Source organism: Urocitellus parryii, chromosome 14 (genome assembly GCF_045843805.1).
Source record: "Urocitellus parryii isolate mUroPar1 chromosome 14, mUroPar1.hap1, whole genome shotgun sequence".
Lineage (NCBI taxonomy): Eukaryota > Metazoa > Chordata > Mammalia > Rodentia > Sciuridae > Urocitellus > Urocitellus parryii.
Window position 1 is genome coordinate 48,455,497 of NC_135544.1, and position 17,356 is coordinate 48,472,852.

General features: G+C 37.9%; 1 long non-coding RNA gene and 1 pseudogene across 2 annotated transcripts in view; both read right to left on the reverse strand.

Moving 5' to 3' along the window:
• Positions 1-17,356, reverse strand: part of LOC144250068 (chromaffin granule amine transporter-like) — a 100,720-nt pseudogene that overhangs the window by 17,270 nt on the left and 66,094 nt on the right. The window lies entirely within an intron of this gene.
• The window catches only part of LOC144250106 (uncharacterized), a 42,664-nt gene continuing 31,944 nt past the window's right edge, over positions 6,637-17,356 (reverse strand). The window contains exon 7 of the long non-coding RNA XR_013342400.1: positions 6,637-6,773. This is a non-coding gene — a long non-coding RNA (uncharacterized LOC144250106). The remainder of the gene's footprint in view (positions 6,774-17,356) is intronic.

A 17,356-nucleotide genomic window follows, 5' to 3' on the forward strand; every position in this document is an offset into this window, starting at 1 on the left:
TGGGCTTAAGGATCACATTAGACAACTTGAAGAGGAGCTGTCTGGGTTTAAGAGTAAGTATCGAGCCTCTCTGAATGAAGACTCTAACAGTCATTGTAAGGATGACATGCCTAAAGAACGAGAAGCTGAAGCTAGCAACCTAACGCAAAATCTTTCTGAAGAGGAACAGCTCAATGAAAACTTAACGAAAGTTGCTGTTGAACTCAAGACGGAAAATGAAATGTTGATTTTAGCACGTGACGATGTAAGGCGTAAGTTGGAAGAATCTATTGCTGCTTACAATCAAATCTCTCAAGAAAAAGACACTATCACGGAGACTCTCAAAAGAGACAAAGAAGAGACTGAAGCCAAACTGCACCAGGCAGAAAAAAGACTGTTGGAAGAAGCAAATAATCACAGGCAGACTATTCAGGAACTCTCCAATGCACATGATTGGAATACCTCGGCCTTAAAGCTGAAACACGAATGTGCAGTTCAACTCAATCAAGAGAAGGACTTTGAAATAGCAGGACTCAAAAAGAATATTGAGCAAATGACTGCTGATGAAAAAGAAACTGAGGAAATTTTGGCATCTTACATAGAAGAACAGGAGCGATTGATACAAGTCATAAATGAGAAAGAAGTTTTTATTGAAAAACTCGAAGAAAAAAGTTCACAACTACAAAAGGATTTAGATAAGTGTTCTCAGGCCTTAAGAGAAAATGAAACTTTAAGGCAATCCGTTGAAAGAAAGGACAGAAGTCTTACCTACATGAGAGCAGAAAACAACTATCTGCGAGTAGAACTGGAAATATTTACGCAACCTGTACCAGTGGCTGAGCCTGAAGCTCTTGATGCTATCACAGAACTAGAATTGGAGGTATCTCAACTGAACATAGTCAAAAATCATCTGGAAGATGAAATTCAAGACCATCTGAATATAATTGAAAATCAAAACCAGCATAAAATGCAACTACTTCAGTCTTTACAGGAGCAGAAGGAGGAAATGCATGAATTTAAGTACAAGTATGAGCAGATGAATGCTGCGCATAGCCAGTTAATTTTAGAAAGAGAGGAGGAAATTAAGAACTTGCAGAAAACTGTTGAAGAACTAAAAGCCCAGTTGCCTGGAGAGAGAGGAGACGCTCAAACACTGAATTCTGATATTTTTCAAGAGACCAAAGTAAAAATCCTAAGAGAAAACGAGGTTCAACACTTCCAAGAAGAAGAGAAAGCTCTGCATTCTGCTGAACTAGCCAAAGAAAAACAGTCAATAGCTGAATGGAAGAACAAGGCCGAAAAGCTAGAAGGAGAAGTAACATCACTGCAGGAACGTTTGGATCAAGCGAATGCTCTGTGGGATTCTGCTTCCAGACTGAGAGAAGACTTAGATCTCAAGGAAGAGCAGATGGCAGAACTGAAAAAACAAAACGAGCTCCGAAAAGAAATGCTGGACCACGCACAACAGAAATTGTCGACTTTGGTCAACAGCGCAGAAGGAAAAGTGGACAAAGTCCTCATGCGAAACCTTCTAATCGCTCATTTCCAAACAACAAAAGGCAAACGTCGTCGTGAAGTATTGCAGTTGATGGGGAGCATCCTGGACGTTCCAAAGGACGAAATGGAGCACTTGTTGAATAAAGATTATGGTGGTGTCAGAAAGTGGATGAGGAGTTGCCTTGGAGGGGCTTCAACAAGTGTCCCCAGCACACCTCCGAAACCAAATCAACAACCCCAACCCGTGCTTCATAGTTCTTTTTCAGAACCCCTTTACCAGGAAATGTTAAAGATGGAGCCAAATTAAGAGCTGGCAGAAGCACCAACGGGAATCCACTCTTGGTCCCACGTTCTGCAGCGGTGCCTCTTAGTAACCTCGCTGGAGTTGGACTTGGTGGACCTGGGCGTCCTCTTTTCACACCCATTGCAGATTTCATGCCCACCTTTACACCGTCGCCAGTGTCCCTGCACAACAGGGCCAGAGCTGTACTCCAGGATCTTCTAAATATTTAGCATTATTCTAAAGAAGCCATAACCCTTTTTGATGTTTTACAGCATGGCCTTTTGAAAAAGCACGCATGTGCTTGTAGACAAAAAGAGAAAGCAAAACAGCTGGTATATGTAAGTGTATGGCTACTAGGTATTTTATTTTATTTCTTTAGTTGTTGTTGTTGTTGTGATTTTTTGCTATAGTACTTTTTAAAAAATTTGTTTTGTTTTTTGTAGCACTTTTTGTTTATAGAATTTTGTTCCAATGTAGCAGATAATCATCACCAGTTATCAATTCTGATGTACTTTTGTGAGCCACTGTACAGAGCAGCCTTCTTGAACCACTAGTTCCAACCTCACTTAATGGCATTAAGATAAAAACGATACATGCAATCACAGGAAACAAGAGAAATCCAACCCATAAGAAGGATGTCTCAGATTCAGAGTACATGAAAACCAAATATAATGTTGCAAAACGTTGAGAATATTTAGTTTATCCAAGATAACATTGTACAACTACCAAGCGAAAATTCCAATGGGGAGGACCTAAACAGGAAGCTTAGTGGATAAATTCTAAGATGCTTTGAATCCAAATTCTATGACCCCTATCCATTTTGCTGATTTCCATTTCTCTACGAAAGTCACTTCACATTAATTCAGTTTTCCAGATGATAAATACGTCCAGAAGGAAGAGTATTTTTATGAGGCAACCCCGCCCGAAGTGGGATCACATGATCCATTGCCAATGGAAAAGTTAATTAGTAAGAATGTATCATTAAATATCTGGACTGCTTATCTACATACTATTGGGGGCTCTACAATCATTCTTATAAACACATTTTATAAAACATTTGATCAAAACAAGTTGGGGAGAGAAATAAGCTGACAACAGTTTTTGGAAGATGAAAAGCTTTACAACAGGAGTAGTTATAACCTTTTGATAAATTAAGGTAAAAGATGAATCAAAAGTTTCTAGCTTAAGTAGGTGAAATCAGAGAAGCGAAAAAGCAGATTGCATAGCACATACTTCTCTGACACCCGTAGTTTCTAAAACCATTCAGAACGTTTTTATTAAAATTAATTTAAACAAAATTTAATATGTTTTTAAATATAAAAAATTATACTATCATTTAATATAAATTAATCTAATTTAAATCAATCTAATTTAAATTAATTTTATTAGTAGTATTATTTAAATTTCTTTTATTAATACTATGGTTTGATTTAAATTCATTTTATTAATTGATATTGTTTATTAACTTATGTTAAATTATAGTATGATTTATATTTAAAAATTCATTAAATTTTATTTAAATTAATACAATTTAACAAAGTAAATTTAACATAATATAGATTGAATTATTTAATATTGACTATATAATTTAATATAAATGTCAATAAAGTTAATTTTAATAAAAATGCTCTTAGTTGTTTTGGAAATTACAGGTGGCAGTGAAGTATTAGCAATATTATCTTCTTTTTTCTCCTCTTTGATTTTACCTAACTTAAGCTAGAACCTTTTGGTTTATCTTTTGCTTTACTTTACAAAAATAAAAAAAAAAAGGAAGAAAAACACCTAGTAGCTACACACATATCGGCTTTTCCTTTCTTATTTCTAAATTTCACCTTAACATTTACATTATTTTACCAAAATTAAGATGCCATCAGTTGTTAGGCATGAACAAAATCACTGAAACAACAACTGGAGGACGCATCCCAAAGTCACATTGGCCAAGTATTCAAAACATATAAATGTCTGAGAACCGATGAGCTCTGATAGTAAAGTTTCCCACCTATGAAAAGTTTCCCAATGCTATGGAAAATGATGACATTTCTCTTTTTGTGTTTTTTAAGCTGAGAACCAACCTAAGGTATGTTATCAGAAATTGTATGTAACTCAAGTCTTTAAATTTCTTATTTTTCCTGTACTGCAGACAAAGAGGCTCACAATTCCTTGAGCTCTACTAGCATTTTAGTGACAGGAAAAAATTCAATGATGCATAGTTGTTTATTTGCATTCAATGTCTATCAATCTTACATACTTTGGGAAGGGTCACAAGCCACGGCCCTTATGCCTCCTGCTCTATTTCAAAGCCTCCAGCATCAGTTGCAACAATTCTAGGAAACACTGGGAATACTCTATGGTACAAAATGCACAATTACTTTTATTTGAAAGCATCTCTAAGACATGAGTCATTAGGTGACTTTCTTGTTCTAAGTAAATTTACTGAATTATTATTAAGTGATAACACGGTAAGCCAAAATGAAAAATGAAAGCATATGCTTCAAATCAGAGCAAGGAAGAAATAAGAAGGTATGATGTGTGGTAAAAATACACGAACATGCAAATATTATCCAGCCTTCTTACGTCAAATGTCCTCTCTTTTATTTATTTATTTTTTGGAGGTTACATTCTTGCATGATATGCATGGAACAACTTTTGGGGGGATACGATCAGAAATTCAGCACTAAAATCTGCCTTCCTGTAACATCACACGGCTTACTCCCGAGAAGAATATCAAAGTATATATTTGGCTTCGACTTGCCAAATTACTTGGAATCTTATTCCAGTAGACTTCACACGGTTGGGAAAAGCAGAGTTCAGATTTGTCATGAGAGATTTTTATATATTCTGCTCACTCCATTGTGTCTAGGTGAGCCTTTGGGTTTCAATGCCTGGAAACACACTTCTTATATTTCAGAATTGAAGAGCTCTTGGAAACGGCGACCTCACTGCATTCTTGAGAAAAATATGTTATACAGGTACTCAGAAAATTACAAAGATTAATCTAGATCCAAGGTTTTTTTAAGACAAGGGGTTTAATGGAGAACACAGCAAGATAGCCTTAGAAATTTCATACTCCCTGCATTCTTAGGAAAAGCTGCTATATTGTAAAGAATAACACCAAACAGAAAAGTTCCTAAGAAAATATTGTGCTTTCAGTTTCCTTGTCTCATAAATTTTATTAAAGTTTCATTAAAGACCCTGTATTTGCTAGCCTTTTTATTAAATACTTTTTTGAGATATTCTATTAATGTCTATGACTGGATTTTATTTGGTCTCACATGAATGTCGCTCCCTGTGACAAAGGGTACATGGGAGGCAGGCAGGATCAGCCTGTCCTCTCCGAGGCACCAGCTGTCCGAACCAGGCTCTGACAGAGGTAGTGAAGGGCACTAGCGTCTCCTGGACTGAGCGAGAGGGTAAGTATCTGAGTGATATTAATTGTGTATAAATGCCACATTTTTTTTTATGCATTCATCTACTAAGTTGTTTCCACAATTTAGCTAATGTGAATTTTGCTGCTATAAACATTGATGCGGCTGTGTCCCTGTAGTATGCAGTTTTTAAGTCCTTTGGGTATAGACCAAAAAAGAGGGATAGCTAGGTCAAATGGTGGTTCTATTCCCAAATTTCCAAGGAATCGCCAAACTGCTTTCCATATTGGCTGCACCAATCTACAGTCCCACCGACAGTGTAGGAGTGTACATTTTTCCTGAAATCCTCACCAACACTTACTGTTGTTGTCTTCATCATAGCTGCCATTTTCAAAAATCGCTGACATTCTAACTGGAGGGAGGTGCAATTAAACCCCTATCTCTCACCATGCACAAAACTCCACTCAAATGAATCAAGGACCTAGGAATCAAACCAGAGACCTTGCATGTAACAGAAGAAAAAGTAGGCCCTAATTACAATCATATGGGATTAGTCCCAAAATTCCTTAATAAGACTCCTATAGCACAAGAATTAAAATCAAGTATCAATAAATGAGATAGATTCAAACTAAAAAAGTTTCTTCTCCACAAAACAAACAATCTGGGAGGTGAATAGGGATCCTACATCTTGGGAGAAAAGTTTTGCCCCATCACACATCAGATAGAGCACTAATCTCTAGGGTATAGAAAGAACTCACAAATCTAAATACACACACACACACACACACACATAAATAAATAAATAAATAAATAAATAAATAAATGAACGAATAAATAAATAAATAAAATAAAATAAAATAACCCATTCAATAAATGGGCCACGGACCTGAACAGACACTTCTCCCAAGATGATATAAAATTAATCAACAAATTTATGCAAATATGCTCATCATCACTAGCACTTAGAGAAGTGAAAATCAAAACTACACTAAGATTTGAGGTTCAATCTTAAAGGCTGAAAATGAGCATGTTTCACCTCTCTTTCTCCTTCTACCACCAAATCCTCATAGAAATTAGAAAAGGACATTTGAAATGCTCAGTGATCCAAAATAAGAATGAGAATTTCAAGGACTGAACACAAAAATAGATTATGAAAGAGTAGATCAAGTTGAAAAGACAAAAGCAAACATAGAACGTGCAAGGAAACAGTTCACTTGCAGAAGCTGAGAGGTAACAGGCTGCTTCATGCTTTCAGTATTACATACCAGGGATCACAGAGCACAGGACAACAATAAGATAGTTATCTGGGGTACCACACTGTGGGGTACATAGAGCAAAAACATGGGAAACCCTGCAGAATAAAAGGCATCAACTGAACATCCCTCTCTCAGAACCCAAACAAGGAACCACCAACAAGCAGGGAGGGATAGAGAAGAGCTGTGTAATGCACTTAAGAAGCCTGACTGAGGAGCTATACCAAGAAGTTGTACCATGCACACAAAACTACATATCATGTTCAAACACACAGGCTACAGCCACCAAAATTTACCGTGCCCTAGACCACAATGAAAACGCCAGCCAATTCCGTAAAGGTGTTATCACACAGGCTGCAATTCTTTGTGCATCTAAAATTAGAAGAATTTTGACTCCTCAAAAAAAAAAAAAAAAAAAATTCCATATACAATGAAATTAGGGCCATAGAAACAATTCCAAATAATTGTTAGATTAAAGCAAAAATCAAGATGGAATTAAATTAAAATACTATAATGGCAGAAGCAACAGGGATTTAGATATATGTATTTGAAAAGAGATTGAAATCAAACGGCATATGCTTTTAACATAAAAACATAAGAAAATACCTGGATACTGGATAAAATAATGTAAATGTTAAGGCAAAATTTAGAAAAAAAAAAAACAAAGGAAAAGCTGATGTGTGTAGCTACTGGGTGTTTTGTCTTCCCATTTTTATCTTGGTAAATTAAGATAAAAGATAAACAAAAGTTTCTAGCTTAAGTTAGGCAAAATGAGAGAGCAGACAAAAGTAGAATATATAGCTAATATTTCTCTGATACCTGTAGTTTCTAAAACCACTAAGTGGATTTTTATTAAAATTAATCTTATTAATATTTTTATTATATAGTTAATATTAAATGATTTAATCTATATTAAATGTTATTTAAATTGACTTTGTTAAATTGTATTAATTTAAATGAAATTTAATGAATTTTTAGTATACTGATTTTAAGTCCTTTAGTTATAAACCAATGAGTGGGACAGCTGGGTCAAATGGTGCTTCCGATCCCAGTTTTCTGAGGAATTTTCATACTGCTTTTCAGACTGGCTGCATCAATTTGCAGTGCCACCAGCAATGTATACGTGTACCTTTTTCCCCCACATCCTCGCCAACATTTACTGTTGCTTATATTCTTGATGATTGCCATTCTGATTGAAGTGAGATGAAATCTTAGAGTAGTTTTGATTTGCATCTCTCTCATTACTAGTGAAGTTGAACATTTTTTCATATATTTATTGACTGATTGTATTGCTTCTTCTGTGAAGTGTCTGTTCAATACCTTGCCCTTTACATTAAAATAAATATATATATATATATATATTGTTTATTGCTGGCAAAAATAGAGTATCATTGAATAGTTCCAAAGTTTAGAGACTTCTAAAAAAGTGGCTTTTATAGACTTTCATGAGTTGAAAACTAGTTGTATTTCTAATAGGGTGGAGCTCAGTAATCACTATGTTGCCATCAAGAAAGCCCGGCAGATGTTTGCCCAGTGGAATGAAAGAAAAAAAAAAAAAAAAAAAAAAAACCAGAATTGAGAACATCATCCAGGCAAATCAGTAGGCAACTGATTCTAGTTCGAGGCAGACAATTAATCTGTTGACGAATCTACTTTCACAGTTTGTACATAACATTTATGGACTATTATTTTAAATTCTATTTTAAAAATATTTATTATTTAGCCTTTAGTGGACACAACATCTTTATTTTATTTTATTTATTTATTTATTTTTTTTAATGTAGTGCTGAGGATCAAACCCCATGCCTCACGCATGCTAGGTGAACGAGCTACTACTTGAGCCATAGACCCAACACTCTCTTAAATTCTTATTTCCACCTTGCTTCTTTATGATAATGAGAATTCAAATTTATGGGTAATATAGCATTCACTGAACAACTTCTCAGTCCAAATCAATCCTTCTACTACTGTATTGTCACTGGAGTGTTATGTTAATCTTCCTACAAACGTGTGCGGAACATTTCATTGATTATGCCAATTCTTAAAGATACAAATGTGCCGAGCCCTAATATCCAGAGTACACAAAGAACTCAAAAAGTAAACATTAAGAAAACAAACAACCCAATCAACAAATGGGCCAAGGACCTGAACAGACACTTCTCAGAGAAGGATACACAATTAATCAAAAAATACACGGAAAAAAATGCTCACCATCTCTAGCAATCAGAGAAATGCAAATTAAAACCACTCTAAGATACCAAATCAGTCCACTAAGAATGGCAGCCATTAGGAAGTCAAACAACAACAAGTGCTGGCAAGGATGTGGGGGGAAAGGTACACTTGTACATTGCTGGTGCGACTGCAAATTGGTGCAGCCAATTTGGAAAGCATTATGGAGATTCCTGGGAAAGCTGGGAATGGAACCACCATTCGACCCAGCTATTCCCCTTCTCGGACTATTCCCAAAGACCTAAAAAGAGCATGCTATAGGGATACAGCTACATCAAGGTTCACAGCAGCACAATTCACAATAGCTAGAATGTGGAACCAACCTAGATGCCAGTCAATAGATGAATGGATAAGAAAATGTGGCATTTGTACACAATGGAATATTACTCAGCACTAAAAAATAACAAAACCATGGCATTTGCAGGGAAATGGATGGCATTAGAGGAGATTATGCTAAGTGAAGTTAGCCAATCCCTAGGAAAGAAATGCTGAATGTCTTCTTTCATATAAGGAGGGGGACTCAAAACAGAGCAGGCTGGAAGAGCATGAAAAGAAGACTACCAATTAGAAGGGACAAGAGGTGGGAGGGAATGGGAGAGAGAAGGGGAATTTCATGGAAATGGAAGGATACCCTCATTGTTACACACAATTACATAGAAGAGGATGTGAGGGGAAAGGGGGAAAAAAAGGAGAGAAATGAATTACAGTAGCTGGGGTAGAGAGAGATTATGGGAGGGGAGGGGACAGAAGGGGGGATAGGGAGGGAATAGGAAAGGCAGCAGAATATAACAGACACTAGTATGGCAGTATGTATAAACCTGCACGTACAGCCAATGTGATCCTGCAAACTGTACACGTGGTAAAAATAAGAATTCATACCCCACTTGAATCAAATGTATGAAATATGATATGTCAAGATCATTGTAATTTTTTTAAAGCAACCAATAAAAATTTAAAAAAAGAAACGAGACAAGGCCCATATTAAAGAGATTTAAAAATTCTACTGAAATCTATAAGAAAATGTTTGAATGAATCATGAGGTATTAAAAGAAGTACAAACTTAATATCTTGCATAGAATTTATCACCCTATGTTTATAGACTCAAAAAGCTTTCCTTACTTTAACCTTCAACTGTGTTTTAACAAAGCCACATTATTAAGGGCTCTCTACTTCTGGCTTTATTCTTTCTTACTTAGTCTTTTCCCCCATATGAGATCCTCACCACCACAGTCGTCAATGGCTGACCTTGCATTATATTTCAAGGATCACTCTATGTAACATCTTCTCCATTGACTGACTGTATTCAATTGCACTTCATAGCAGGAAATGTATATAACACAGCTTTATGTTGTTCACAATATCTACCACAATACCTTGTACTTTTTGGGCACTGAATATATGTATAAGGATACACTTATGATTACTGGATCCTTTTTGTCACGTGTGCTCGCGAATGAGCCAGGGTTTTCCCTCCATATCCCCCATAGTTTCCAGGAATATTCCAAACATATTGAGAAGAAGAGAAATGCTTTTATTTGGACGGTCAGTTTCGAATACACTAGGTAGGTATCTCTCTCAGATAGAAATACAAAATGACAAACAGCTGTGGTCAGAGTGAACCATGCTAGAAGACCGAATCTGAGTGATCAGAAATGCCTTTCAGCAGGAGGAGCAACAACCACTGGAACCAGATTCAAGCCAAATGGGATAGGTCTTACACTGAAAAAGGATCATTATTTGTGATTTAAAACAATAAACAAACACAGAACACCTAAAGAGAAGGAGGCACCCTGCTATAATTTGGATCTGGAATGTTGCCCAAAGGTCATGTGTTGAAAGCTTGGACCCCAATCCACCAGCATTCAGAACGGACTCTACAGAAAGGTGAATTGAATCCTGAGCTCTAACCTCGTCTGTGGATCAATCCACTGATGGGTTCATGATTGGACAGGACTATCGGGAGTTGGTCAAAACTGTGGGCGGTAGGGCCTAGTTGGAGGGTAGGCCACTGGAGTTGATTCCCTGGAAGGGTACATCATATTCCTCAGTCCTCTCTTCCCCTCACCATTTCCCTGATCTCCATGAGTTGAGAAGCTCTGTTTTGAAGCCAGGCTCTCTGCCATGGTAATCTGCCTCACTTCAGGCCACAGCAATGGAGCCTGAAATTGAACCAAAATAAATATTTACTCATTTAATTTTCTCAGGTATGTTGTCAAAGTGATGAAAAAGTCTTCTAACACACACACACACACACACACACACACACAGGAGGAATGGTCTAAAGGGAGAAAAGGACACTTGGTATTGTTGATGCCTTCTTCAACAGTAGACACAGCTGGGGTACAGCGTGGATTCTCACTTCAGCAGATGCTAAAAGGGGCTTAAATTTTTATTTTAGTCTTTTATGAGGAGACATTGACTAACACAGGCCTGACTTCTCTCTCAGATTTGGAGACGAATAAGAAGGACCAAGAAGATTTCCTTTTCTAGCACAGGACACAAATGCAGTCACTAGTTTCTGATACCAATCTGAGTAATTATGTCTACTTGCTCTATCTTGAAGGCAAGAGACATTATGAGGTGATTCATATGATCCTTAGAATCTATTTAACCATTAATTTTCCAAAAATTCTTCCTTTTTTTAAATTTTATTTCTGCCACCTTGGGGTTTTGTTTCCTGAACAGACATATAGAAAGAACAGCTCAAGGAAAAGAGTCTCCTGAATATGGGCTCTGGGAAGAGAGTAATGGGAGCAAACCCAAACCCCTTCTAAAGGGTAATAAGGAAAATGATCCTAAAGGAAACAAAAAGGCAAATATGAACAAAGTGGCAGCAGGCTCCATTTGTTGGCCACTTTCTCTGCACCAGCCATCAGGTGAGAACTACACACACTATGTTCTCATTTACTGTTCAACTCATGCTTGTGAGAGAGGTTTCATAAATGCATTCTGTCAGTTTAGCTCCAAAATTGCTTTGGTCCCAACTGGTCTGTCTGTTACAGCCCACGTGCTTCCTCTCTTTGCTTTGTCCCCAACTCTACAAAACTGCCTCCTCATTAACTTGTTGGAATTTAAACACCTTGGAAAGCAGGGCCTTATCTTAACTCCTTCTGATCCTTAGAGGTATGGGAATTACATTTAGGATTGTTACTCCATAGTAGAAAATTTCTCAACTTTCTATTTCGCTCTGTACTCTTGAAACCTGGATTATATTTGGCACTGATAAACAACCATAGGTGAAGTGAACATCAACCTATTGGCTCTAAAACAAATTTTTCTTAAGTGAAATTTAAGCGGAATTTTTGAGCACTTAAATAAACTTCAATCAGAATCAACAAGGACCAAATAATATTAAAATGAACTCGAAAATTTATAGATTAACAGCAAAAGTTTACTTTTGGAAAGGGTAAAGATGGTTCTTTAGTGAAATTTAATCCGTATTATAATTTGAATTCTGAGACTGATTAAGACTCTGTGATGGTTAATTTTATATGTTAACTCGTCTGGGCTACGATGCCCAGATACTTGGCCAACTTTTATTCTGGGTGTGTCTGTGCTGGTGTTATGGGGTGAGATTTACTTTTGAATCGGGGACTTTTAGTTAAATAGATTCCATTCTCTAATGTGGAGCGAGACCTCACCTCGTCAACTGAATGCAACTGAATGGGACAAAGAGCCCACCTCTCCCAGACAAGAGGGAACTGTCCAGTGAACTACCTTTGGATTTCATCTACAACATTGATTCTTCCTGGCTCCACAGCACACTGCCTTGGGACTCAAACTGGGACACTTTCCTGGGTCTCTAGCTCCTCCCAGCCAACCCTGCCCAATCCTGTGAGCCAATAGCTGACAGGCAAGTGCAGGGAAGAAGCAGAGGCCCTGCAGGGGGTGAGTGTGCTACTGGATGCCAGTCCCTGGTCAAAGCGCAGGACAGGCTTCTGAGTTTACAGGCAGGAAGGGATGATTAGTGTTGGTGGAGCCCCAGGAACCCCGCGCTCTGAGGAATTCTGAGCGCTTGGGTCATAATCGACCCCGGCAACGCCGGAGGACGTTCGGGGCAGAGAAGTGGATGGTGATGGACGCGCTTCTCAGAGCTGGTCCGATGGATCACTGAAGTGGCCACGATGTGGTCCTGGTTTGGAGGCCTGGGCTCAGGCTTGGGCCACTTCTTGGGTCAGGTGGGGAGCAGCTTGGCTTTCCTCACCGGCCAGAGCTCCACCTTCAACAGGGAGATGCTTCTGGATGACTTAGGAGACCCAGAAGCAGCTTTACATCATGGTGGGAGAAAGGAAATGGAAACTACTGATTCCACACTAAGATGTGAGAATGAAGGACCGAAAAAGTGCTGTACTGACCTGGAAGAAAAGCATGAAGCATCAGAGCTACAAATAAACCATCAGTCTGTAAGTTCCCAAAATCAACTGCCACAGAAAGAGGTAGAGATCAGCCATCCTAAAGCAGGACAGATTGTACTGCAAGATCAAATGTTCCAACTACAGGCAGCTGCTCAATCAGTACGCTCGGGAGCTTGTGGTGTACCAACAACAACTGCACCGGCTCCGCTCGGTTCCCTGGTCGGTAGTCATTTTTCAGCCTTTCGTGATGATGACACGGACTTTAGTGACATAATTTTATCACAACAAGAAACAAACAGATTACCAACTGAAGTTGCAAAACATGAATCTGAAGTTGGCCACTCGAGGCAGATTGCTGAGGCTCAGGGAACGCACCATTCTGACTCAAGTGAAATCTGCAAAGTACTAAATACTATCAAGACTCTTCAACCAAACCAAAGTCCAGACATATATGATCATCAGCATGAAATTTCAGTTTGGGAGCAGAGTTCTACTGTGGCAGAAAAGGGGAGAACCCTTCCTCAGCATTCAGCAGTGGAAGAAGTGTTCAGGCTTCAACGAGCCCTGGCTGATGCGGAGAAGGAAATCGTGAGACTAAATGGTTTAAACCAGGATAACCGTCTTGCTGAAGACAATCTGAAACTTGAAATGCACGTTGAAGCTCTAGAAAAAGAGAAGTCATCATTGAGTCAAGAAAAAGAGGAACTTCAGATGTCACTGTCAAAACTGAGCCGTGACTATCAAGTCATGAAAAACAAAGCTTCAACGGACATGAATTTGAATGTACAATTACTAGACTTAAAACTTCACTTGAAGGCAAAGGAGGAAGAACTGAATCAGACTATCAATGAAAAGAAAATGCTGATAGCTGAGTTAGAAGAACTGGATCATCGGAATCGGGAAGCTACAGAGCACATGATTTTGATACAAGATGAGCTATCAAAACAACAAAATGAAGGAGACCTTGTCATCAAGAAGTTGGAACAAGATCTAGATGATGAAAAAAAGAGAGTTCATCAACTTGAGGATGAGCAGATGAACATATCCCAAGAGCTGCATGTGCAGAAGGAGAAGTTAACTGAGAATGCACGGAGCCTCAGTGATTTGCATTTAACTAAGCAGAAGCTTGAAGGTAAAGTAGAAGATTTAGTAGATCAGCTAAATCAGTCACAAAAAAATAGTTCAAACGTCCAGCAGGAAAACCTTGGGCTTAAGGATCACATTAGACAACTTGAAGAGGAGCTGTCTGGGTTTAAGAGTAAGTATCGAGCCTCTCTGAATGAAGACTCTAACAGTCATTGTAAGGATGACATGCCTAAAGAACGAGAAGCTGAAGCTAGCAACCTAACGCAAAATCTTTCTGAAGAGGAACAGCTCAATGAAAACTTAACGAAAGTTGCTGTTGAACTCAAGACGGAAAATGAAATGTTGATTTTAGCACGTGACGATGTAAGGCGTAAGTTGGAAGAATCTATTGCTGCTTACAATCAAATCTCTCAAGAAAAAGACACTATCACGGAGACTCTCAAAAGAGACAAAGAAGAGACTGAAGCCAAACTGCACCAGGCAGAAAAAAGACTGTTGGAAGAAGCAAATAATCACAGGCAGACTATTCAGGAACTCTCCAATGCACATGATTGGAATACCTCGGCCTTAAAGCTGAAACACGAATGTGCAGTTCAACTCAATCAAGAGAAGGACTTTGAAATAGCAGGACTCAAAAAGAATATTGAGCAAATGACTGCTGATGAAAAAGAAACTGAGGAAATTTTGGCATCTTACATAGAAGAACAGGAGCGATTGATACAAGTCATAAATGAGAAAGAAGTTTTTATTGAAAAACTCGAAGAAAAAAGTTCACAACTACAAAAGGATTTAGATAAGTGTTCTCAGGCCTTAAGAGAAAATGAAACTTTAAGGCAATCCGTTGAAAGAAAGGACAGAAGTCTTACCTACATGAGAGCAGAAAACAACTATCTGCGAGTAGAACTGGAAATATTTACGCAACCTGTACCAGTGGCTGAGCCTGAAGCTCTTGATGCTATCACAGAACTAGAATTGGAGGTATCTCAACTGAACATAGTCAAAAATCATCTGGAAGATGAAATTCAAGACCATCTGAATATAATTGAAAATCAAAACCAGCATAAAATGCAACTACTTCAGTCTTTACAGGAGCAGAAGGAGGAAATGCATGAATTTAAGTACAAGTATGAGCAGATGAATGCTGCGCATAGCCAGTTAATTTTAGAAAGAGAGGAGGAAATTAAGAACTTGCAGAAAACTGTTGAAGAACTAAAAGCCCAGTTGCCTGGAGAGAGAGGAGACGCTCAAACACTGAATTCTGATATTTTTCAAGAGACCAAAGTAAAAATCCTAAGAGAAAACGAGGTTCAACACTTCCAAGAAGAAGAGAAAGCTCTGCATTCTGCTGAACTAGCCAAAGAAAAACAGTCAATAGCTGAATGGAAGAACAAGGCCGAAAAGCTAGAAGGAGAAGTAACATCACTGCAGGAACGTTTGGATCAAGCGAATGCTCTGTGGGATTCTGCTTCCAGACTGAGAGAAGACTTAGATCTCAAGGAAGAGCAGATGGCAGAACTGAAAAAACAAAACGAGCTCCGAAAAGAAATGCTGGACCACGCACAACAGAAATTGTCGACTTTGGTCAACAGCGCAGAAGGAAAAGTGGACAAAGTCCTCATGCGAAACCTTCTAATCGCTCATTTCCAAACAACAAAAGGCAAACGTCGTCGTGAAGTATTGCAGTTGATGGGGAGCATCCTGGACGTTCCAAAGGACGAAATGGAGCACTTGTTGAATAAAGATTATGGTGGTGTCAGAAAGTGGATGAGGAGTTGCCTTGGAGGGGCTTCAACAAGTGTCCCCAGCACACCTCCGAAACCAAATCAACAACCCCAACCCGTGCTTCAGAGTTCTTTTTCAGAACCCCTTTACCAGGAAATGTTAAAGATGGAGCCAAATTAAGAGCTGGCAGAAGCACCAACGGGAATCCACTCTTGGTCCCACGTTCTGCAGCGGTGCCTCTTAGTAACCTCGCTGGAGTTGGACTTGGTGGACCTGGGCGTCCTCTTTTCACACCCATTGCAGATTTCATGCCCACCTTTACACCGTCGCCAGTGTCCCTGCACAACAGGGCCAGAGCTGTACTCCAGGATCTTCTAAATATTTAGCATTATTCTAAAGAAGCCATAACCCTTTTTGATGTTTTACAGCATGGCCTTTTGAAAAAGCACGCATGTGCTTGTAGACAAAAAGAGAAAGCAAAACAGCTGGTATATGTAAGTGTATGGCTACTAGGTATTTTATTTTATTTCTTTAGTTGTTGTTGTTGTTGTGATTTTTTGCTATAGTACTTTTTAAAAAATTTGTTTTGTTTTTTGTAGCACTTTTTGTTTATAGAATTTTGTTCCAATGTAGCAGATAATCATCACCAGTTATCAATTCTGATGTACTTTTGTGAGCCACTGTACAGAGCAGCCTTCTTGAACCACTAGTTCCAACCTCACTTAATGGCATTAAGATAAAAACGATACATGCAATCACAGGAAACAAGAGAAATCCAACCCATAAGAAGGATGTCTCAGATTCAGAGTACATGAAAACCAAATATAATGTTGCAAAACGTTGAGAATATTTAGTTTATCCAAGATAACATTGTACAACTACCAAGCGAAAATTCCAATGGGGAGGACCTAAACAGGAAGCTTAGTGGATAAATTCTAAGATGCTTTGAATCCAAATTCTATGACCCCTATCCATTTTGCTGATTTCCATTTCTCTACGAAAGTCACTTCACATTAATTCAGTTTTCCAGATGATAAATACGTCCAGAAGGAAGAGTATTTTTATGAGGCAACCCCGCCCGAAGTGGGATCACATGATCCATTGCCAATGGAAAAGTTAATTAGTAAGAATGTATCATTAAATATCTGGACTGCTTATCTACATACTATTGGGGGCTCTACAATCATTCTTATAAACACATTTTATAAAACATTTGATCAAAACAAGTGGGGGAGAGAAATAAGCTGACAACAGTTTTTGGAAGATGAAAAGCTTTACAACAGGAGTAGTTATAACCTTTTGATAAATTAAGGTAAAAGATGAATCAAAAGTTTCTAGCTTAAGTAGGTGAAATCAGAGAAGCGAAAAAGCAGATTGCATAGCACATACTTCTCTGACACCCGTAGTTTCTAAAACCATTCAGAACGTTTTTATTAAAATTAATTTAAACAAAATTTAATATGTTTTTAAATATAAAAAATTATACTATCATTTAATATAAATTAATCTAATTTAAATCAATCTAATTTAAATTAATTTTATTAGTAGTATTATTTAAATTTCTTTTATTAATACTATGGTTTGATT